Here is a 23,782-nt window from a genome sequence, read left to right as displayed (position 1 = left end):
CTGATGGGATGGTTGAGCGATTTAACAGGACACTTAAGGAACACCTGTCAAAAGTAGTCAATGATAATCAACGAGACTGGGACCGACATATTCCATTATTCTTGATGGCCTATAGAAGTGCAACACATAGTTCTACTGGACATACACCATCGGAAGTCCTATTTGGCTCAACAATACGCCTGCCAAGTGAGATAAAATTTGGAAGTGTTCCAAACGAGCCACATGAAATGGATGAGTACGTAGATAACCTGAAAGGAACACTGGCTGACATTCACCAACGGACAAGGACAAATATAAAAGCGTCTAGTGACAGGATGAAAACAAGATATGACGCACGAGCGACAGCAACAGGGTTTCAAGAAGGAGAACTTGTGTGGTTTTACAATCCCCACCGACAAAAGGGACTATCACCGAAGCTACAACAAAACTGGGAAGGCCCTTACACAGTAATAACCAGAATTAACGACGTGGTTTACCGTATACAAAGAGGGGTAAGAGGCAAACTAAAGGTAGTTCATTGTGACCGTTTACATCGTTATAATGGTGATAGAAGCAATGGAGTTGTTCGGGACGAACAATCCTAAGAGGGGGGCAATGTAACGATGAATTACTGAACTACTTTTAAGATAAAAGTCTGAAAGGTAGAAATGTGAACGGACCTTTAGTAATTAAGAAAAATATCTCACTGAACACATCTAAAAATATCCCACTGAACACATCTAAAAATATCTCACTGAACACATCTAAAAATATCCCACTAGACTGGAAGTATGAAGTGCCCCTTCCTGGAAAGGAAGTTTCGAGAGGCAGGGACGAGAGCCTTCGAGGACGTTCTCGAGTCTCGAGATTCCGGTATAAAAGGCAGCGTAGACACCGACCGGGGACAGTTTAATCTTGAAAGTGAAAGAGTACAGTACAAAGTGAAATAAAGTGTTGCGAATTGTTAGTAGTAAATAAAGTGATTTAAAAGTGTGTTTGTTTGAGCGAATAATAAAAGTAAATTGAGTTGAAATAAAAAGTGTTCTTATTTGAACGGAAATATAAGTGGAAATTAAATAAGTTTTATTGTGAACCCGGAATAAAACATTACAATACCTACATCCATTTGCATGTCACCCCGCACGCGTGAGTGCGATGGCGATGTCACAAAGAGACAATGAATGAAAACCATAACCAACATCCTGAGAGTAAAAAACCAGAGAATTCGATGGCGAGAGAGCGAAACACATTCACTAATACACACAAATGCTTTTACATGAGATTTGACTTTGCTGAAAAAGGGAACCCAGTCTTAAGCTACAATTTTTATATGTAAAAGAATTTTGTAAAAAAACAGCAAAAATGAGGAAACTATTTTTTTTTTCATTAACCATTTTCTTCTCAGACCAACGTTAGTTATTCAGGATTTTATAGGTAACTCATTCCTCTTAATGACTGAAATAACTGCTCCCATCGACAGGTACCTAATGTGAAATTTGCATTTGAATGTTGCATTTGTTCACATATTCGTTATTATTATTATGAATTTTTCTCGCAGTTTTGAGTTTAACTCAATAAATATTTTGATACATCTAGGTAGGTATCATGAATTATAAACTCTGCAACCATTTTAGATAGCAAGACATGCTGGTTTAAAGACTTTTATCATTAAAAACTAAAAAAATTCCAAAGCCCCAAAATCGTTTGTAGGTTAACTCAGAATATTCGCTTCCTAGTTCATTTTAAGAAATCACATAACTTACCCTGATTTAAGCCACGAGATCTTATAAAATTTACTATTTTGGTTTTGTCCCATATTTATTTGTTGATTAGGAAAAAAAAGGAGGTGCATGTGTGTCAAAAGCTGAAAATCTAAATTATAATCTAAAACTCAAAATTAATAAAAATGTGAACGCATGCGGCCCGCGGGCCGCAAGTTTGACATGCCTGGGATAGAGTATAGTGTTGTAATTTTTATTTTTTTTAATCACTTTTGGCCCAATAATTATGTGGGTGACTGTGAGAGGTTACACAGATTTCGTATGGTAAAACTTTTGGCAGTTGTCAAAATCGACGAAAAAGCGTGATTGAAGCATAATCTTCCTCCTTTATTTTTTATTCGGCGCTGTTACGATCTCGATAGGATCACAACTCTCCCATGTCTCTGCATCATACAAGTGATTCGCCTGTGGGGTTTGCCGGGTTGACCTCAGAAATCGACAGCAAGCCTCCCGGTTTTGTATTGTGCCATTTCTGAGGCAAACTGAAAATGCTGGTGTTTTTGCATTTGCTTGTACCAGGAGTTTTTAGGCCTAACTTTCTTCTTATTGCGTATTGGAATGCTGTTTACTGAATCATAATAAATCTTTATAAAAAAATCAAATGCAAAAAAACCTTTAACTATGTTCTAAATAGTAGATGAATTTATATTTCAAATTGAGAATATTTTACGAAGATATTTATTTATTTGCTTTGTTATAAATATTTTGAATTAGTAATGAATTTCAATATTGAGAAACATATAAAAGAAAAATGCAAAACAAGATAAAATATAATAACCAAAAATTATTACATTGGCTAGCATCGTCAGCTTATAAATAAATGATTGCGTGATTTGACATTGTTCTTAAAGAATTAATTAATTAATATGAAATTGTATATATGTCAAACATAAACATTATCTGTATATATATATATATACATATCGTCGTTTCAGAAGCAAAGTGTCCGATCTCAAAATTGATCGATTTTGAGTTAAGTGTACATAACAGAAAAAAATCAAAACAATAAGCTATTACTCCAGTCAAAGCGTCATTTGACCTTGCGATGAGAGGCACTGTCTGTTTTTATTTCATGGATCGATGGGGGTATATTTAAAAGGCTTAAACCCAATTTCTCACCACCTGATCATTCTTTTTAGCGGAGTTATTCACAAAAATGCATTTTTTGGGATATTTTACTTCTAAGCTAATATCTTTGCTCCAGATTATTGTAGACCAAAAAATAAACATACATTCTCTTCCTTATAATATTTTCTATCGTTGTATGTAATTTCATTTTATTTGAGTGAGTAAATATAAAATGGCAGCCATTTAAAGTCAAATTCCCGTTGTTAAAAAACACATTTTTGTCATTATTTCGAAAAAAGCTTATATCATGATTGACATTTTTCTAACCTATTTTGTAGCCCTGTTCATGTCCTGCATTTTACAGAAAAAATGAGCTCTTTATCACCAAAGATGGCCGAGGTATTGATAAATGAACGCATGCAAAACCGGTGCGAAAACACCCAAAAATATCGTTTTTTGGGAATAACTCGACTTCAGAATGTCCTACGGCAAAAAATAAAGCAATGAATTGTTCGTTACAACATTTTCTATCAATTTAGTGCACAATCTTTTTGTTGAAAAAAATAAAAAATAAGTAATATTAAGTCAAAGTCGTTTTTTTGTTTAGCAAACTCTTGCCTTATTATTTTGCAAACGGTGCGAGTATTGGCTAAGAAAATAAAATATTATTGTAGTCCTTCAAATTATCTACAATTTAAAAAAAAATTAGCTCTCTACGACCCACACGAGCCGAGTAATTAATTTTTTAAAAAAGGTCCAAATGACCAACGAAAAAACATAAGACAAATTCTCTTATAACAAGAAACAATGAAAACAACCCCTCTCACTGAGAACTAGTATTCGAATCATAAACAAGGGAAATTTTTTTGAATTTTCGTTCGGATTAATGCTTTCTTAAAATTATAACAGCTCGGCTCCCGTGGGTCGTAGAAAGCTAATTTTTTTTTTTGAATTGTAGATAATTTAAAGGACTACAATAATATTTTATTTTCTTAGCCAATACTCGCACCGTTTGCAAAATAATAAGGCAAGAGTTTGCTAAACAAAAAAACGACTTTGACTTAATATTACTTATTTTTTATTTGTTTCAACAAAAAGATTGTGCACTAAATTGATAGAAAATGTTGTAACGAACAATTCATTGCTTTATTTTTTGCCGTAGGACATTCTGAAGTCGAGTTATTCCCAAAAAACGATATTTTTGGGTGTTTTCGCACCGGTTTTGCATGCGTTCATTTATCAATACCTCGGCCATCTTTGGTGATAAAGAGCTCATTTTTTCTGTAAAATGCAGGACATGAACAGGGCTACAAAATAGGTTAGAAAAATGTCAATCATGATATAAGCTTTTTTCGAAATAATGACAAAAATGTGTTTTTTAACAACGGGAATTTGACTTTAAATGGCTGCCATTTTATATTTACTCACTCAAATAAAATGAAATTACATACAACGATAGAAAATATTATAAGGAAGAGAATGTATGTTTATTTTTTGGTCTACAATAATCTGGAGCAAAGATATTAGCTTAGAAGTAAAATATCCCAAAAAATGCATTTTTGTGAATAACTCCGCTAAAAAGAATGATCAGGTGGTGAGAAATTGGGTTTAAGCCTTTTAAATATACCCCCATCGATCCATGAAATAAAAACAGACAGTGCCTCTCATCGCAAGGTGAGGCCCTTTTTTCCGACGCTTTGACTGGAGTATATATTTCTGGTCAAAATTTCATTAAAATACCTCATAAATTGAAGGCGTGAGGGCATAAAGTTGTTTTGCATTTAAGGTACCACCCCTGTTAATAAAAAAAATATTGGTTACATTACAATACAAAACGAAATTTTTTCAAGATTTTCTAATAAAAAAAAAAAAAACAAAAGAATAGGAATTGTTTTCATGCGAAACGACAAAAGCCTGAAAAAAATTAGCTTGTTTTTCCAGGATTAAAAAAAAGTTATTTATACCATTCTTGATAGAGGACCAAAAAATAAAATTTATTTGTTCTACAACTTTTAGCTCCTCGCATAAACTCTAGACGAAGATTAGTTTTTTAACACAACAAATATTTCAAATCGCCTTTCTGAAAACCGCCAGATTTTGAGATAGGACAATGCTTCTGAAGCTTACTTACTTACATTATAAAAACATATATCTGTGTAGTATAAACATCATAACTGCATTCAACTCTTTTTTATAACGGAGATTGAATTGAACGTACGTTAAGAGGTGACTGTAATTATTTAGTTTAATGTAAAGCTTTTTAGCAATATTTTAATAAATATTTGAAAGCCTTAAATGACTATTTTTTATTTTGACAGTTATCATGTTAATACCTAACACCAAATTTGTGGTGTTTATATATAATATATATTTAACAACACATATGTTCATACATATGTATATATTAGTGTTTCAAAAAAAAATATTTGTTTTTTTATAAACATTGAAAAATCGGCAGGACATCTGTAGACTATACACATGCTAAGACATGAAATAAAAATATTTAGAGGTGACATTTACAATTTTCGATTTCTATAAAAAATACATTTAGCATTTTCCATTGAAATTTAACGCTCTACAAAAAGGCCTAGTCTGGGGATGCCCTGTCAATTTTTCAATAATTTTCAATAAAAAAATTTGTTTTTTGAAATACTCTAATATATGTATGTACATTAAAGTGACCGCAAATCCCATTGAAAAATTTGGTTGTCGAATTTTTTTTTTTACACTAGTTTTTCGAGGGAGCCCCATAAAATTCATAAAGTTCAGCCTTTGCAGATTTTTAGATAGCCAAGCTCCATTGGATAAGTCTAAATTCAAAAATCTCTGTTTTTTTCATTGTTTTGGGGCTATTTTCACTATTTATATATTAAATTAAAAGTATTGTTTTTACACATAATTCAGATGCTTAATTAGTTTAGTCTTACTTAAAAAAAAAAAGTTTGCGTTCAATTTAAATTTTCAGTACTGACCTCAAAAAAGAGCTGAGGTGCAAACTCTGTTAACAATGAATTTTTCTGTTATAGATTGATGTAAGGTATCTGATCGAAATACTTCTCGTATAATTTTAATAACAATAGAAGTACTACAATTGACTTTGTAGTTTCAAAATCAGTCTTATACATATGTATTAAGGTGGACCAAAAAAATATTTTTCATGATTTTGATTTGCTTACCGATAACTTGTTTTCTCGACACAAAATAATGCTACCCTAATTTTTCTGATGATGTTTAGGGGTTGCGCGCAGGAAACAACTCAGGCCATTTTCGACCCCCCTATAACTTCCACACCAAAGATGCTAGAGATTTTAAACTCGCTACATTTTTGTTGAACTGGTCAAAACCAAACACTTCACAAAATTTAAGCCTCCTACGATGAGTAGTTTCTGAGATATAGGGCTTCAAAAATCGCAAAAACCGTAACTGACAGATCATCAAAATTATGGAGAACTTCCCGATATCGTAGAAACTTGATAGGACTTGTGGTGTATACAAAGGAAAAAATCGAAAATTTGAGATTTTCAATTCAGGGGGCGTGGCATCCGCCCATTTCTGCTGAATTTTCATCAAATATTATAGAGCACTTCTGATTATCGTAGAATCTTGAAATTTAATAGAATGGTAGAGCTAGTAGTTTATACAAAGGAAAAAATTTAAAGTTTGAGAATTTCAGCCAGGGGTCATGGCAACCGCCCATTTCCTCTGAATTTTCATAAGATATTATAGAGCACTTCTGATTATCGTAGAATCTTGAAATTTGGTAGAAGTGTAGAGATGGTAGTTTATACAAAGGAAAAAATTTAAAGTTTGAGAATTTCAGCCAGGGGCGTGGCAACCGCCCACTTTCACTGAATTTTCATCAAATATAGAGATTTTCAATTCTACAGCCATACCTTGTAAAATGTAGTGAAATCACAACAAAAACATTACTGTTAAAAAAAGAGCCAAGTTCTCCTATGTTGAAATTATGCTCGCACAAAAAGTACTGAGATATAAAAGTGCACCAAGTTTTTTTATCAGCTTATAATTTTTGTGGCTGTTTTCGATATTTGTGCCACCATCAAAAAACTTATTCTATATAAAATATTATAAGGCGCTCCATCAACAATACCATCATTAAAAAATATGGATAGTTTTCAAAATAAAATTTCGTGGAACCAGAAATAAGATCTCGAGTAGGTATGGTAAGAAAGAAGTTTTTCTATTTTTCAATTTTCTCAAAAACTATAAAGCATTAAAATATATGGATTTCAGTATTTGATATAAGAAATCAATTGTGACAGTTTATTTTATCAGCCATTGTTGTATTGTGAGCCACATTCTTGACAAAAATAGTATTTAATGTGTTTTTTAAACTTTTTTTTCACAATTTTTTACTTTTAAATCGATTTTTTCAAAAACCATTGATTGAAATAAATTTATTTAAAAATTAGAATTAAATGTACAGTTCAACTTTTTGAAAAAGGTATCACTGATGTTGCCGTTTGTTTTTTAATATTTTTTTTTATTATTTTAAGTCATTTTTTAGAAAATTTCTCCTCTTGCCTAAACGGGGGGAAATAGACCACCCCTCCCATAGTAAAAAATGATCGTATTCAACTTCTCTACAAAATACCGTTATAAAATCTCGGCACCCATAAAAAATAAAAGAGCTTATTTTTTTAAATAAAGGGGTGCGCGCAGCCCCTAAACCCCATCGAAAAATTCTGAAAAAATTAGGGTAGCTTTATTTTGTGTCAAGAAAACAAGTTATCGGTATAGCATATTAAAATAATGAAAAAAAGATTTTTTTTGGTCCACCCTAATATGTATGTATACAAGAAGACAATATTTATTTCAAATGCTGGAACAATGAGGAGTTTCACATGTTGTAAAAGTAATGGGCAAAATCTATAGTTGTTTCATAAACTGTCGTTTCTAAGAAAGGGTGTTTTCATAAACGTCGGAAATCTGCGTTAGTACAATCGTCTTTCTGCTTTGCTGCATTAATGAACACACCAATTCTGCAGAATGTTTGCAGGCCTGCGTTAGTACAATTTTCAGCTGTCACTGAGTGTTCATAAACGTCAGAAAAAAAAAATATAAAAATCACCACGGAATGAGTTTTGTTTGATAAGCAAACAAATATATCCTTTTTCAGTTGCAGAAAACATGTTTTTAATAACACGGAAAATTTGTAAACCGTGTTATATAAGGGTGGCACAAAAAAAATACATATTTTCTTCTACTTTAAATAGCAGAATAAAAAACACGAGTGGTTCACATTTGAAACAAATCATTGAATGGAAAAAATATTTTTAATTAGGGTGTTCAAAAAATTTTTGTTTCCGTTTGAAAAAAAAAAACTAGTCTTACTGCACAGAAAGTTTTTTTGTTTCCTATAGCAATATTTAATTCATATGAAATTAATTAAATCGATTTGTAGAGTAAATTTAAAATATACTATGTTTCTGAGCCTCCTAATGCGAAAATGTCTGCTCAATTTTACATTTTACTTCATAAACCATGTCTTACAAACTTTCTCTGTAGTGAATTTTTTTTTTCATAATTAAAAAAAAAAATTTTTTTTCAGCCACCCTAATTGAAAAATTTTTTTTCTTCGATAATTTGGCCAAAATAATATCCACGTTTAATTTTTTCGAATTCCACAGGAAACTGTAAAAGTAAACATTTTTTAGAGCCACCCTAATACGAAAAAAACACAGCCACACAAAAAAAATAAAAGTTCTGACCTGCGGTCGCGACTAAGTTTTTCATATAGATTTTGGGTCGGTGAAACCGAATCTGAAGTCCGTTTTGCCCCATCACGTCAGGTTTTTGAGATAACCTCAAAAAATGTCACGAAAACAAAAAAAAAAATTCTCTGATCTGGATGTGCGAATATGTTAATCTTATAGTTTTTGGATCGCTGAATTCAGATTCGAAGTCAATTTTGTCCTATCACGTTTCTGAGATATCTTCAAAAAAATGTCAAAACCAAAACTTGATAGGGCAAAATTGACTTCGAATCTGGATTCAGCTATCCAAAAACTATATGATTAACATATTCGCACACCCAGATCAGAGAAAAAAAAAATTTCTGTTTTCGTGACATTTAATGAGGTTATCTCGAAAACGTGACGTGATGGAGCAAAACGGACTTCAGATTCGGTTTCAACGACCCAAAAACTATACGAAAAACCTAGTCGCAACCCCAGATCAGAACTTTTATATTTTTTTGTGTGGCTGTGAAATCAATTTAAACTCGTTGTATCAAAAAATACGATTTAGAAACTTTCTGCATCATTAAAATCTAAATTTTTTAAAAAATGAAAAAAGAAATATTTTTTGCACCAGCCTAATTAATATGTTTGCTTTTCATCTTTTTAACAATATTTACATTTATTAAAAATAAAAACATCGAATCAAAAGCCTTAGGTATAAACTTCTTCGCGAGATCTGCAGTCATAAAATTTTGACTGCGCAATCTGCTCGACGCACATAGGGGTATTTACCTTCAAAAACCGCTCGAGAATTTTTTTTGCTTAATGAAATTGTACTTGACTAAAACCATTTACTAACAGTAATAAAGCTTGTTTCTAATGAATTTAGGTATAAAAAAAATTTTTGGATACACTGAAAAAAAAAAAAATAGTGAATTCTGATATTTTTCAATATCAATAAATATTTGATAGTTAAAATGTGACGGTTATATTTGTTTAATTGATAATAAAATATCAATTCGTCAAAAAAAAATTTTTTTAATTAAAACAGTCAATAGTTTTCACAAAACTAGGTTCACATAAAAGACGATAAAAGCTAGACGGGCAAAAACGGGCAGACGTTTTTTTTTTGTTTTTGCTTTTTGACATGTTCCTCTTTAATATGATACCAAAAATGTTACCGAATAACACCAAATGATATAACAAAAGGTCCATTGAAAAAGCAGAAATTAAAAAAATAACTTACATTTACATTTAAAATAAATTAATTTAACAATAAATTAAAGCTTCAAGTACAACAAATGTATTTTTTAAATAAAGTACACACCTGCAACTGAAACTTCCAAAACAAAAATTTTATCTAAAACAATAGAAACAAAAAAAAAAATTAATTATTGCCGATGTAATTTTTCACACAAAACAACTGAACCACATTTAAGGATTACAATCAATAGGGGTATTCACGATCTGGTGCAACAGGTCTAGTAAAAGTGTAAAATTTTATTTTTTTACAATAGATCGTGAACGCACCTCTTCTTATCTATAGTAAATATTGAATGAAATCCATGATATGAATTATATCAGCTTCACTCTTTTTTTTTACGGAGTTGTCTTTCCACCGATGCTTCTTCTTTTTTTTCAATTTTTTTATAAAAGAAAAGAATAAGAATAAAAAAGATAAACTGTTCATCATGGGCGACACGCGACGGCGAGCTGCCATCTGTCAAAAAAATTTTACACCATTGTATTTTTATTTTGCAATAGGGTTAGGGTATAGCAAAAGTGCAAGACCATTGTAAAATTTCAATCCATAGATTTTGTTGTTGTAGTGTTGCAAGATTTTACACTTTTGCACTTTTGCAATGATACAAGACCAGTTGCATCGGATCGTGAATACCCCTAATGACTTTCAACTGGTGCTGTGGCTAAATGCATGCATAAAAACAACAAGAAAATTATGGGACATTATTCCGTGGGTATTTAAGAATAGCCAAACAAAAAATCACTTCTCAACTCCACATTTTGCAAAAAAGTTATATGAGCGGGTCTCGTAGTTGAATATCCCTATGTGCGACGTTGACGACATAAATGACGTTTATGAACAGCAGTACTGCAGTTGGACTAAGTTAGTCCGATCGCAGATCTGACTTTATGAACACGACTAACGCAGGCCTAAGTTAGGCAGACGTTTATGAAAACACCCAAAATCTTACTGTTCATAAACATTAGCTGTTTTTTTTTAGCATTGCTATCCGTATCCGCAGTTGCATTTAAAATGTATTGCCTTTAATCTTCGTTATTACTTCAAGTAGTTGGTGCTTATTAACATTTTTTTTTTACCGATATCCTTATTTTATATTTAAGAATCTATTTGGACCATTAATTTTGAAACCTCTTTTAGTACCTTCCAAAAAGGAGGAGTTTTTCAAATCGTAGGTATTTTTTTATTTTTTTCTTCTTGGATGTAAGCCTCATTTTGGAATTTCAAAGCCAATTTTACTCTGCCCTAATTCTTCTATTGTTATTAAAATTATGTATACGAGAAGCATTTCGATCATATACCTTACATCAATCTATAAGAAAGAAAATTTCATTTTTAAGAGAGTTTGCACCTCAGCTTTTTTTTGAGGTCAGTACTGAAAATTTAAATTGAACGCAAACTTTTTTTTTTTAAGTAAGACCAAACAAATTTAGCATCCGAATTATGTGTAAAAACAATACCTTTAATTTAATATATAAATAGTGAAAATAGCTCCTTCTGTTTGGGAGCTAATTTTTTTCGCAAACGGTGAAAAACAGAAATTGTTGATACTTTGAGCGATTGTCGCCACCATTTAGACTTATCGAATGGAGCTTAAATTTTGGCTATCTAAAAATCTGCAAAGGCTGAACATTTTATGTGGTTCCCCCCAAAAAATTTCGAAAATCGATTTCTTCCGGTCACTCTAATGTACATACAATTAATATACATTCCCTTTCAACAAAATAGCTACACACACAATTTTTCAAAGTTAAGTACTCATTTTTTTCCTTACAGTTTAGGTAAAATAACGGTTTTTTTATGTCAACTCACTGTTTTAGATGTTGGCAGAATCAACAAAAAAGAATACGAGTACTGAAATACGTGGTAAATTTGTGCTAGCCCTGTTTTTTTTTAACATTCAATTCCATTTCATAAATAATTTAATTAAAACATCGAATTAATTTCAATGTGCAATGCTGGTGTAATGTTTTTCCAATCATTATGATTATTATGATTGTTTTCTCTTTATGGTTTGTATGGATCCTAACTGATCTGTCATTAAAATTTTGAGTTGATTTATTTATCCGGAAAATTTAATTGACAACTGAGAAATTGTTAAAATTATAAAATTCAAATTACTTTATATTTTAAGCGTTATGTGTAACAGAAATCCAAAAGATCATAGTTTAAGAAATATATCCTTTTGATTAACTTTGAATGACCTTATTTTAAGAAAACCGCAAGTTTATGGGTTTTATTAAGGGCTTAGTTATAGCTATCAGTAAAATCCATCAGTAAAAATTGAAACATCAGGAATTTGATATTTTTTACTGATTAGCGTTTATAGCAATCAGTAAATTTACGTCATTAAAATAAATTTTTATCTGATTTCACCAGTAATTTTTTTTTAATGATGATACCGGAACTGTAAAAAAATGGAACGCCATGAGTAAAACAAAACATTTTAACTGAGCCCTAAACCAGCAGAATTGCTGTTGTATTTGACAGAAAATCTCCCTTAACATGTTTATATTTGTTAAATATTGGAGTAGGCATGGTATTTAGAAATATTAAATTCTTAAAATAGAAATTTAATTGCCTCAGGAAGGAACTTCTGGGAGAGAGCAGTCTTAGAAACAACATACCTATAGATATAAACTAAAAGAAATTTTTGTTGAAATAAAATTGGATCTATGCATTTGAAAAGCTTGGCTGTTATGTGCTTTATTTCAGGTCCGTCAAGATAGCACCCACACCCCCAAATTTCCAAAATCTGAGTATGCAACAATTTGTTGCTAATTAGTTGCTCTAATCTCGAATTTTTTGCTCCACTCCTTCCCCCTCAAAATTGATGGAAAGGGTGTGGGTGCTATCTTGACGTCAAATTAAAGGGCCTCTCAACACCTTTTCAAAAAGGTCTCATTCAACTTTTAAATCCATCTCCTTCATGTCCAAAATGTATTGTGGAACTTGTGGAACATATCAAAACGTCAAGATAGCCCACACCAAGAAAAACTTAAAAATTAAAAAAAATAAGTATGCAATAATTTGTTGCTAATTAGTTGCTCTAATCTTGAATTTGTTGCTCCACCCCTTCCCCCTTTAAATTGATAGAAATGGTGTGGGTGCTATCTTGACGTCAAGATAGCACCCACACCAAGAAAAACTTAAAAATAAAAAAAAATAAGTATGCAACAATTTGTTGCTAATTAGATGCTCTAATCTTGAATTTGTTGCTACAAGATTTGACCATAAAATCGGCTGCAACAGATGCAGTTTTTTGGAGACTTTTTATCTATGATCTTTTTCAAAAAACTAAAAATGCCAAACAATAAATATGATGTGACACTCTGCAAAAAGTTACATTGAAACTTTAAATCGCAATCCTTTTCCTTCTTATGGGCCAAAAACTAGTTTTTGATGACGTCACTTCGACAAAAAAAATTAGCACCTCAACAAATAAGATTCCAATATCTGAGAATGCAGGAATTTGATGCTCATTTAATGCTTGATATAATAATGATCTAATTTAGATACTAAATTTTTCCACTACGATCCTAACTAACAAAAATATATAACTTCCACAACATAAATTTCAAAATCTGAGTGACTGTCTAAACAGATATTGATACTGTAACTATTTATATAACTTCAATGGAAATTTGATGTCTAATTGATGTTATTTAATTATAGCTCGAAACGAAGATTGATGCTCTTCAAAAAGCTACCTTTCAAATAGATATCTCATCTTAACTTTTTACCTTCAGAAGCCTTAACAACATTTTTTATTACGTACCTACTTCACTTCATTCAAGAAAGTGTAGGTAGGTACCTACTTATGCAACAACTTTATTCTCCTAAGGGTAAAGGCCTAAATTCCACATTTGACCCCTCTTATATTGGTGAACGTTTTCAAAATTGAAATTGAATTTTAAAAAGTAAGCACTCAGTTTTTTCAAACATAGGAATATGATAACAATAAGCATTATGGTTATAATTTCTTCAATCTCCTAGAAGAACCTTTAAGAACTTGTACAAATTGTGTTTAGTGTATTGATATCCTAACATTTTGATGTTGTTTTTCCGTCGGCTAATTTAAATATCACAGTCAATTTCTATATAGCCTTAATTTTGGAGAGATGCATTTCACATTCATTTAATTTCGTTTACTACCACTCTTACATTTCTAAAGACCTCAACCATAAACAAAAAATACCAAGACTGGAAACTTTCGTACGTCTTTCCCCCCAAAACCCTTTTGTGTAGAGTGCTGTCTGTGAATATATGTGAAAGCCACCACGTTGGTAAATGACGTTAACACGCACACATTTATAGATTCACGACATTCCCCACACATCGGACACGAACACAACGGTAGGTTCACGACTTTCACCACACCTCGCAGCTTGTAGGCAAACGTCAGTTGACCGCCGAGTTTCCAGTCTTGGTATTTTTTGTTTATGACCTCAACGCTCTTCATCCAATCAGGTCGCTACTTCCTGTTTTTTAAATAAACAAAATAAAAATGTACCTATGTACCTATACTAAATAAAAAAAATCACACATATTGATTTTCATAAGAATAATCGCGTGTGTATGCGTTGATTTTAATTTTGACTCCGCCCTCGACAGCATACTTTGATGAAAATACACTATCCAAATCTGCAATACCTTCAACCTTCACCTTCAAATGTTTCTTTCTTTAGTCGGTTTCAGACCTCTTCGTAGGTAATTATGATGTGCGTTCTCTTGAGTCAAAAATTTTATGACAAAGGTATATCTATACAAGCCTGTTCAATTGAACTAGAAACATGAGTTGTGCAATTATTCTAAAATTAAGGTTTAATATCTATACACATATTAGATGTAATGTTTCATAAATTAATTTATCAACGAGTCCAGCCATGTAAAAACAAAACTAAAGAGGTTTCTTAGAAAAGAAGTAGGTAGTTTAAGGCTGAGTGGACCACGTAAAAATCGGGTTATCGTTTACAAATCGGTGAATAACTTTTACATTTTTAAAGATAATTGAATGAAATAAATTTTATTATTTAGGTAATAAACAAGGCTAAATATCTTCATCCCCATAATTTCCAAATTTGTCCACTTGTAATTAAGAGAGAACAAAACATGATAAAATTTTCGTTCTTTTAGAACGACCTGAATGACATTGGTTTGTTTCTTAGTTAGACTAAAATTTTTATTTTTTTTATTTCTATTTTGGATTGAGGTTGAATCAAACTACGGAGTAAAACTTTTTTGAAAAACTAAAAATGTATTTTTCATAGAAAAAAATTAATCGAAACTGAAGCTATTTTTCCTTATGTTACAATGTTTGAACATGTGTAACTTCTGCAATTATTAATAAAATTCATCGAAATAAAAAGAAATAAGTAACTCAACTCAAATACTAACACATTGATTAGTTTAAGAAATTTATATTAAGTTTTAAGGGCTTAAACAACAAAAAAATGTTAAAAAGTCATTTTTTCTTAACTTTTTTAAAACAAAGTGGTTTAATTTCTTTGTTTTTCAAAGTATGATTTTGATTTTTATTTTTTTTAAAAGCTTAGTTTATTGACTATGGAGTAAAGGTATATTTTGTTGGAAAATATTATTTTGTAACCCTCCAATCGCTTTTAAAGGAGTCCCAAAAACAATAAACTGTACTAAGAAACCAGAATTTTTAGATTTTTTGTTATATTTTTTTTATTTTTTTTCATTATTTTTTCTATCAATATCAAGTTAGAAAACAAGAATTGCTTAAATAGTTTTCTTACAATTAATTTTTGAAAAAGAGTCTACTTTCCATTTATTTCCTCAGAAATTCATGGAATGCGTATGTATTGGAATTTGTAGTTCAAACAAATTCCGCTGGCGCTAGTTGTATCTCTCTCTTTATTATCTTCTATTTTGTTTCTACATGATCCCTCGCATTGAAGAGAAAAATATACATATATATATGAATAACAATAATATCAATTAATAATATAATATACAAATCTATGTACAAATTCGAAAGAAAAAGTTAAAAACATTCAAATAAATAAACAAATATGTACCTAATAGTTTTAAAAAATAAACGTTTTATTTGCCAAAAAAAAAAATTTTGACAAAATTTGTTTTTAAACTACTAAAAAAAATATCATCACTGAATACCATAACAAAGAAAAAAAAAGTCGATCAGATTCCTGCGCCTACGAACACTTGCAAAAGTTATATAGAATACCAAGTGATGTATGTACATAGATGCGCAGAAAGATAGAAAAATTCAACACTGAATATCATACCATTTTTTTCTTCATAAATATACCTACCATGACTCTTGCACATAGAGTAAAACCAACGGAAAACGAAAACACAAGTGAATTCGGTTGCGCAAAGCAAAACCGTAATATACACTTGCAAGGCTTGCAACCCTTTTTTTTGCTATTTCCTTGATGCTGATTTCTTTTTCTACCTAAATAGACTTTAATTTTATGACTCTGGTTCTCTAGAAAGGGAAAGAGAATGCAAATAAAGATACCGAGAGAGAACTGAGTTGAGATGACGTTGAACGTGAGAGATGTATGGCGAAGAAAGGTCACTAATACACACAAACTCATTTACATGAAGTCTGAGTTCGTCATTCGGGGACACCCACTCTTAAGTTTTTTCTTAATTTCTCGAAAATGACAAGATATTTTTGGATATGCTTTTATGTTTTTATTTGAAACCAAATAAATGCATCGAATTTTAAAAACTAAATTAGTACCTACTAAATTATATAAGATTTTGAAAAAAATTAGTTTGAAATTTTTGTTTTCAATATTTTTTTCAAAATTTGTTAAATTTTCAAAAATTATGCTATAATATGGCTTAGTTCAAATTTTTACTTGCGATATAGGTACTATATATCAAGTTATGCATTCGTACAAAAAAAAAAAAGTTGAGATAACATTTTTCCATGACATTACGATGGTAGACAATGCCAAAAAAGTGGGTCCCGGAAGTCCGTCTGTCTGTCTGTCTGTATAAGGAGCTACAGCCTAAACGGATGGACCGATTAATGTCAAACTTGGTATGTAGCGTTATTTGGCGACTCTCCAGAGGGGTTTTTGGAATTAATTTTTTTGGACCAAAAATAACGGTACTTGTCATATACCAATTTTAGTAAAATTGAAATATCTCGAAAACGGCTCCAACGATTTTGTTTAAAAAATTCAAATGTTAGTTTTAAGCTAAGGTCTATCTTCCAATAAAAAAAATTTTTGAAAATCATTATTAACGGTACCTGCCATAGAACCGTTTTTTTTTAAAATCCGATTATTTCAGAAACTGCTTATTCGATTTCCACGAAATTTTTTGTGAAGAAGCACTTATATAATTTATATATAAGCCAAAAATAAAATTTTGAAAAAAATAATTTTTGGATTTTTAAAAAAATTTTGAAAATTTTTATTTGAAAAATTAAATTTTCGAAAACGGGATATTGAATATTTTTGAAATTTTGTTTTTAGATGTTGATTAGTGATTTCTACAAAATGGCATACCAATTTTATTTTAAAACTTTTTTTCCAAAAAATTATTTATAAAAAATTAGTTTTTTAAAAAACGGCTCTAACGATTTTGAAATTTTTTTCTAAAAATGCATGTTAATATATCAATCAAAACTGCGTACTTGTTTTGGAGGGCAATTTAATTTCAGATTTTATTTTATTTTTTTTTAAAAACGAATTTTATTTTTTTTTCCAAATTTCTATACATATAAAAAGTCTTAAAAATTTAAGCAACTTTAACTCTAAGAGCAAGTACGTGCGACCCCAGTCGTGCAATTTATTTTGTATAAGACGAGGTTACTGCTTTACAAAAAAAGTATATTCACGTTATTGTAGATGTAACCGTTGATTTTTAACTGTCTATTTTTCAAATTAAGTAATTTTTTTTTAAATTGCCCCTCCCCGCTAAACGAGGGGGAATAGACCCCCCTTCTGTACGATTTTTTTTTTGTATCGACTGATTGGATACTGATTTCAATATTTAAACTGTTTAAATCAAGATGAACTGAAGAAAGACCCTATGACCTACATATATCTATTATGTGTATAGATATTAAACCTAAATTTTAGAATAATTGCACAACTCATGTTTCTAGTTCAATTGAACAGGCTTGTATAGATATACCTTTGTCATAAAATTTTTGACTCAAGAGAACGCACATCATACTTACCTACGAAGAGGTCTGAAACCGACTAAAGAAAGAAACATTTGAAGGTGAAGGTATTGCAGATTTAGATAGTGAATTTTCATCAAAGTATGCTGTCGAGGGCGAAGTCAAAATTAAAATCAACGCATACACACGCGATTATTCTTATGAAAATCAATATGTGTGGTTTTTTTTTATTTATGCCGTGTGTGAATTGCGTTAAATAGTTAAATTGTGTAAAATTTTTGACACTATTTAGGTGAATAAAAAATTTTCAGCTGTTAAACATTTATTGGGCTCCGGGACCTGGTTAAATTTGAGTTAAATTTTGTTTGCAGATGGTTTTGTTTTGTTTTTTTTTATTAAAAAGAAGTACCTATCATGGAAGAAAAAAGGCAGACTAAATTTTAAACAATAAATTCTTTTTTTGAAATTATTTTTTTCACCTCAATAGTGTCAAAAATTTTACACAATTTAACTATTTAACGCAATTCACACACGGCCTTAGTATAGATACATAGGTACATTTTTATTTTGTTTATTTAAAAAACAGGAAGTAGCGACCTGATTGGATGAAGAGCGTTGAGGCATAAACAAAAAATACCAAGACTGGAAACTCGGCGGTCAACTGACGTTTGTCTACAAGCTGCGAGGTGTGGTGAAAGTCGTGAACCTACCGTTGTGTTCGTGTCCGATGTGTGGGGAATGTCGTGAATCTATAAATGTGTGCGTGTTAACGTCATTTACCAACGTGGTGGCTTTCACATATATTCACAGACAGCACTCTACACAAAAGGGTTTTGGGGGGAAAGACGTACGAAAGTTTCCAGTCTTGGTATTTTTTGTTTATGGTTGAGGTCTTTAGAAATGTAAGAGTGGTAGTAAACGAAATTAAATGAATGTGAAATGCATCTCTCCAAAATTAAGGCTATATAGAAATTGACTGTGATATTTAAATTAGCCGACGGAAAAACAACATCAAAATGTTAGGATATCAATACACTAAACACAATTTGTACAAGTTCTTAAAGGTTCTTCTAGGAGATTGAAGAAATTATAACCATAATGCTTATTGTTATCATATTCCTATGTTTGAAAAAACTGAGTGCTTACTTTTTAAAATTCAATTTCAATTTTGAAAACGTTCACCAATATAAGAGGGGTCAAATGTGGAATTTAGGCCTTTACCCTTAGGAGAATAAAGTTGTTGCATAAGTAGGTACCTACCTACACTTTCTTGAATGAAGTGAAGTAGGTACGTAATAAATAAAATGCACGACTGGGGTCGCACGTACTTGCTCTTATGCTTAAAGTAACTATAATGTTAAAGCTTTTCATACAAGAAATTTAAAATTTGATATTTTGAAGAAATTTCATAAGTACCTAGTATAAAAAAAATTAAATCTGTTTTTATAATTAATTAAACTCCGTTTTAAAATATCTTAAAAAAATAACAATTATGCCATTTTATTTCTTGTATAAAAAGGTATTTTTAGAAAAAAATTTTCGAAAATTGTAGGAGCCGTTTTTTAAAAAAATAATTTTTTATGTATAAAAATTTTTCAACATTTTTCAAAAAAAAAGTTGGTATGCCATTTTGAAGAAATAATTAATTTACACATAAAAACTAAATTTCAAAATTTTTCATTGATTCGTTTTCAAAAAATTGATTTTTCAAAAAAAAATTTTGAAATATTTTTTAAAAAACCAAAAATGCGTTTTTTGAAAATTTTCTAAAATTTTAATATTATCTTTACTTACACACTTTTGTATAAAAATTTTCATTTAAATCGGGTTAATTTTTTACGAGATATTCAGAAACGAAAAAAAACGTTCTATGACAGGTACCGTTAATAACGGTACAAAAAATATTTTTTTTATTTAAAAAGTTGGCTATTATGTGTAGTACTACACACAAAAATTTTAATCAAAATCGTTAGAGCCGTTTTTGAAAAAAATTAACTTTTGTATTTCCGTTATATGGCAGGTACCGTTAGTTTTGGTCATAAAAAAAAAAATTTCAATTTCCCCTCTAGGGAATCACCAAAAACTGCTAACTACCAAGTTTGAAGAAAATCACTTCACTCGTTTAGGCTGCAGCTCCAGATAGAGACAGACACACAGACAGACAGACAGACAGACAGACAGAATTGCCGGACCCACTTTTTTGGCATTCTCCATCATCGTAATGTCATGTAAAATTGTTATCTCGAGTTCGATTTTTTTTACGAATCCTAAACTTGCCCTATAGTACCTATATCGCAAGTAAAAATGTTGTTAAGGCTTCTGAAGGTAAAAAGTTAAGATGAGATATCTATTTGAAAGGTAGCTTTTTGAAGAGCATCAATCTTCGTTTCGAGCTATAATTAAATAACATCAATTAGACATCAAATTTCCATTGAAGTTATATAAATAGTTACAGTATCAATATCTGTATAGACAGGCACTCAGATTTTGAAATTTATGTTGTGGAGGTTATATATTTTTGTTAGTTAGGAACGTAGTGGAAAAATTTAGTATCTAAATTAGATCATTATTATATCAAGCATTAAATGAGCATCAAATTCCTGCATTCTCAGATATTAGAATCTAATTTGTTGAGGTGCTAATTTTTTTTTGTCGAAGTGACGTCATCAAAAACTAGTTTTTGGCCCATAAGAACGAAATGGATTGCGATTTAAAGTTTCAATGTAACTTTTTGCAGAGTGTCACATCATATTTATTGTTTGGCATTTTTAGTTTTTTGAAAAAGATCATAGATAAAAAGTCTCCAAAAAACTGCATCTGTTGCAGCCGATTTTATGGTCAAATCTTGGAGCAACAAATTCAAGATTAGAGCATCTAATTAGCAACAAATTATCACTAAAATTCTGCATACTCAGATTTTGGAAATTTGGGGGTGTGGGTGCTATCTTCACGTCAAGATAGCACTCACACCCTTTTTTATAGTTTTAAGGGGCGAGAGTTGACTAGTTTTTGGACTCTAAGGCTGGAATGAAAAGCGATGGAAAATTTTTATGTTCTTTTTTGTAGAGCATGAAATCATGTTTTTAATTTGGCATTTTTAGTTTTTTGAAAAAAATTATAGATAAAAAGTCTCCAAAAAAATACATCTGTTGCAGCCGATTTTATGGTCAAATCATGTTGCAACAAATTCAAGATTAGAGCAACTAATTAGCAACAAATTTTCCCTAAAATCCTGCTTACTCAGATTTTGGAAATTTGGGGGTGTGGATGCTATCTCGACGTCAAGATAGCACCCACACCATTTCTATCAATTTTAAGGGGGAAGGGGTGGAGCAACAAATTCAAGATTAGAGCAACTAATTAGCAACAAATTATTGCATACTTATTTTTTTTAATTTTTAAGTTTTTCTTGGTGTGGGTGCTATCTTGACGTTTTGATATGTTCCACAAGTTCCACAATGCATTTTGGACATGAAGGAGATGGATTTAAAAGTTGAATGAGACCTTTTTGAAAAGGTGTTGAGAGGCCCTTTAATTTGATACCATTTTTGTTGCTGTGCGTTAATTTGGGCAATTTAGCTTTTTTAAGAAAACTGTTGAAGTGCATTTCAAGGTCAAATCTTGGAGCAACAAATTCGATGTCGTCTTGGTATTTTTTGTTTATGGTTGAGGTCTTTAGAAATGTAAGAGTGGTAGTAAACGAAATTAAATGAATGTGAAATGCATCTCTCCAAAATTAAGGCTATATAGAAATTGACTGTGATATTTAAATTAGCCGACGGAAAAACAACATCAAAATGTTAGGATATCAATACACTAAACACAATTTGTACAAGTTCTTAAAGGTTCTTCTAGGAGATTGAAGAAATTATAACCATAATGCTTATTGTTATCATATTCCTATGTTTGAAAAAACTGAGTGCTTACTTTTTAAAATTCAATTTCAATTTTGAAAACGTTCACCAATATAAGAGGGGTCAAATGTGGAATTTAGGCCTTTACCCTTAGGAGAATAAAGTTGTTGCATAAGTAGGTACCTACCTACACTTTCTTGAATGAAGTGAAGTAGGTACGTAATAAATAAAATGCACGACTGGGGTCGCACGTACTTGCTCTTATGCTTAAAGTAACTATAATGTTAAAGCTTTTCATACAAGAAATTTAAAATTTGATATTTTGAAGAAATTTCATAAGTACCTAGTATAAAAAAAATTAAATCTGTTTTTATAATTAATTAAACTCCGTTTTAAAATATCTTAAAAAAATAACAATTATGCCATTTTATTTCTTGTATAAAAAGGTATTTTTAGAAAAAAATTTTCGAAAATTGTAGGAGCCGTTTTTTAAAAAAATAATTTTTTATGTATAAAAATTTTTCAACATTTTTCAAAAAAAAAGTTGGTATGCCATTTTGAAGAAATAATTAATTTACACATACACATAAAAACTAAATTTCAAAATTTTTCATTGATTCGTTTTCAAAAAATTGATTTTTCAAAAAAAAATTTTGAAATATTTTTTAAAAAACCAAAAATGCGTTTTTTGAAAATTTTCTAAAATTTTAATATTATCTTTACTTACACACTTTTGTATAAAAATTTTCATTTAAATCGGGTTAATTTTTTACGAGATATTCAGAAACGAAAAAAAACGTTCTATGACAGGTACCGTTAATAACGGTACAAAAAATATTTTTTTTATTTAAAAAGTTGGCTATTATGTGTAGTACTACACACAAAAATTTTAATCAAAATCGTTAGAGCCGTTTTTGAAAAAAATTAACTTTTGTATTTCCGTTATATGGCAGGTACCGTTAGTTTTGGTCATAAAAAAAAAATTTCAATTTCCCCTCTAGGGAATCACCAAAAACTGCTAACTACCAAGTTTGAAGAAAATCACTTCACTCGTTTAGGCTGCAGCTCCAAATAGAGACAGACACACAGACAGACAGACAGACAGACAGACAGAATTGCCGGACCCACTTTTTTGGCATTCTCCATCATCGTAATGTCATGTAAAATTGTTATCTCGAGTTCGATTTTTTTTACGAATCCTAAACTTGCCCTATAGTACCTATATCGCAAGTAAAAATGTTGTTAAGGCTTCTGAAGGTAAAAAGTTAAGATGAGATATCTATTTGAAAGGTAGCTTTTTGAAGAGCATCAATCTTCGTTTCGAGCTATAACTAAATAACATCAATTAGACATCAAATTTCCATTGAAGTTATATAAATAGTTACAGTATCAATATCTGTATAGACAGGCACTCAGATTTTGAAATTTATGTTGTGGAGGTTATATATTTTTGTTAGTTAGGAACGTAGTGGAAAAATTTAGTATCTAAATTAGATCATTATTATATCAAGCATTAAATGAGCATCAAATTCCTGCATTCTCAGATATTAGAATCTAATTTGTTGAGGTGCTAATTTTTTTTGTCGAAGTGACGTCATCAAAAACTAGTTTTTGGCCCATAAGAACGAAATGGATTGCGATTTAAAGTTTCAATGTAACTTTTTGCAGAGTGTCACATCATATTTATTGTTTGGCATTTTTAGTTTTTTGAAAAAGATCATAGATAAAAAGTCTCCAAAAAACTGCATCTGTTGCAGCCGATTTTATGGTCAAATCTTGGAGCAACAAATTCAAGATTAGAGCATCTAATTAGCAACAAATTATCACTAAAATTCTGCATACTCAGATTTTGGAAATTTGGGGGTGTGGGTGCTATCTTCACGTCAAGATAGCACTCACACCCTTTTTTATAGTTTTAAGGGGCGAGAGTTGACTAGTTTTTGGACTCTAAGGCTGGAATGAAAAGCGATGGAAAATTTTTATGTTCTTTTTTGTAGAGCATG

General features: G+C 30.5%; 1 long non-coding RNA gene across 1 annotated transcript; it reads right to left on the bottom strand.

The window, feature by feature from the left end:
- Window positions 1-2,380: 2,380 nt before the first annotated feature.
- On the bottom strand, window positions 2,381-22,340 carry LOC129907629 (uncharacterized). The gene is made up of 2 exons (XR_008771097.1): window positions 8,608-22,340; window positions 2,381-8,572 (listed from the first exon to the last, which is right to left on the bottom strand). It is a non-coding gene; the product is annotated as an uncharacterized LOC129907629 (long non-coding RNA).
- Between the last annotated feature and the right edge of the window lie 1,442 nt (window positions 22,341-23,782).

Source organism: Episyrphus balteatus, chromosome 1, assembly GCF_945859705.1.
Source record: "Episyrphus balteatus chromosome 1, idEpiBalt1.1, whole genome shotgun sequence".
Lineage (NCBI taxonomy): Eukaryota > Metazoa > Arthropoda > Insecta > Diptera > Syrphidae > Episyrphus > Episyrphus balteatus.
This window is presented reverse-complemented; position numbering and strand designations above follow the sequence as displayed.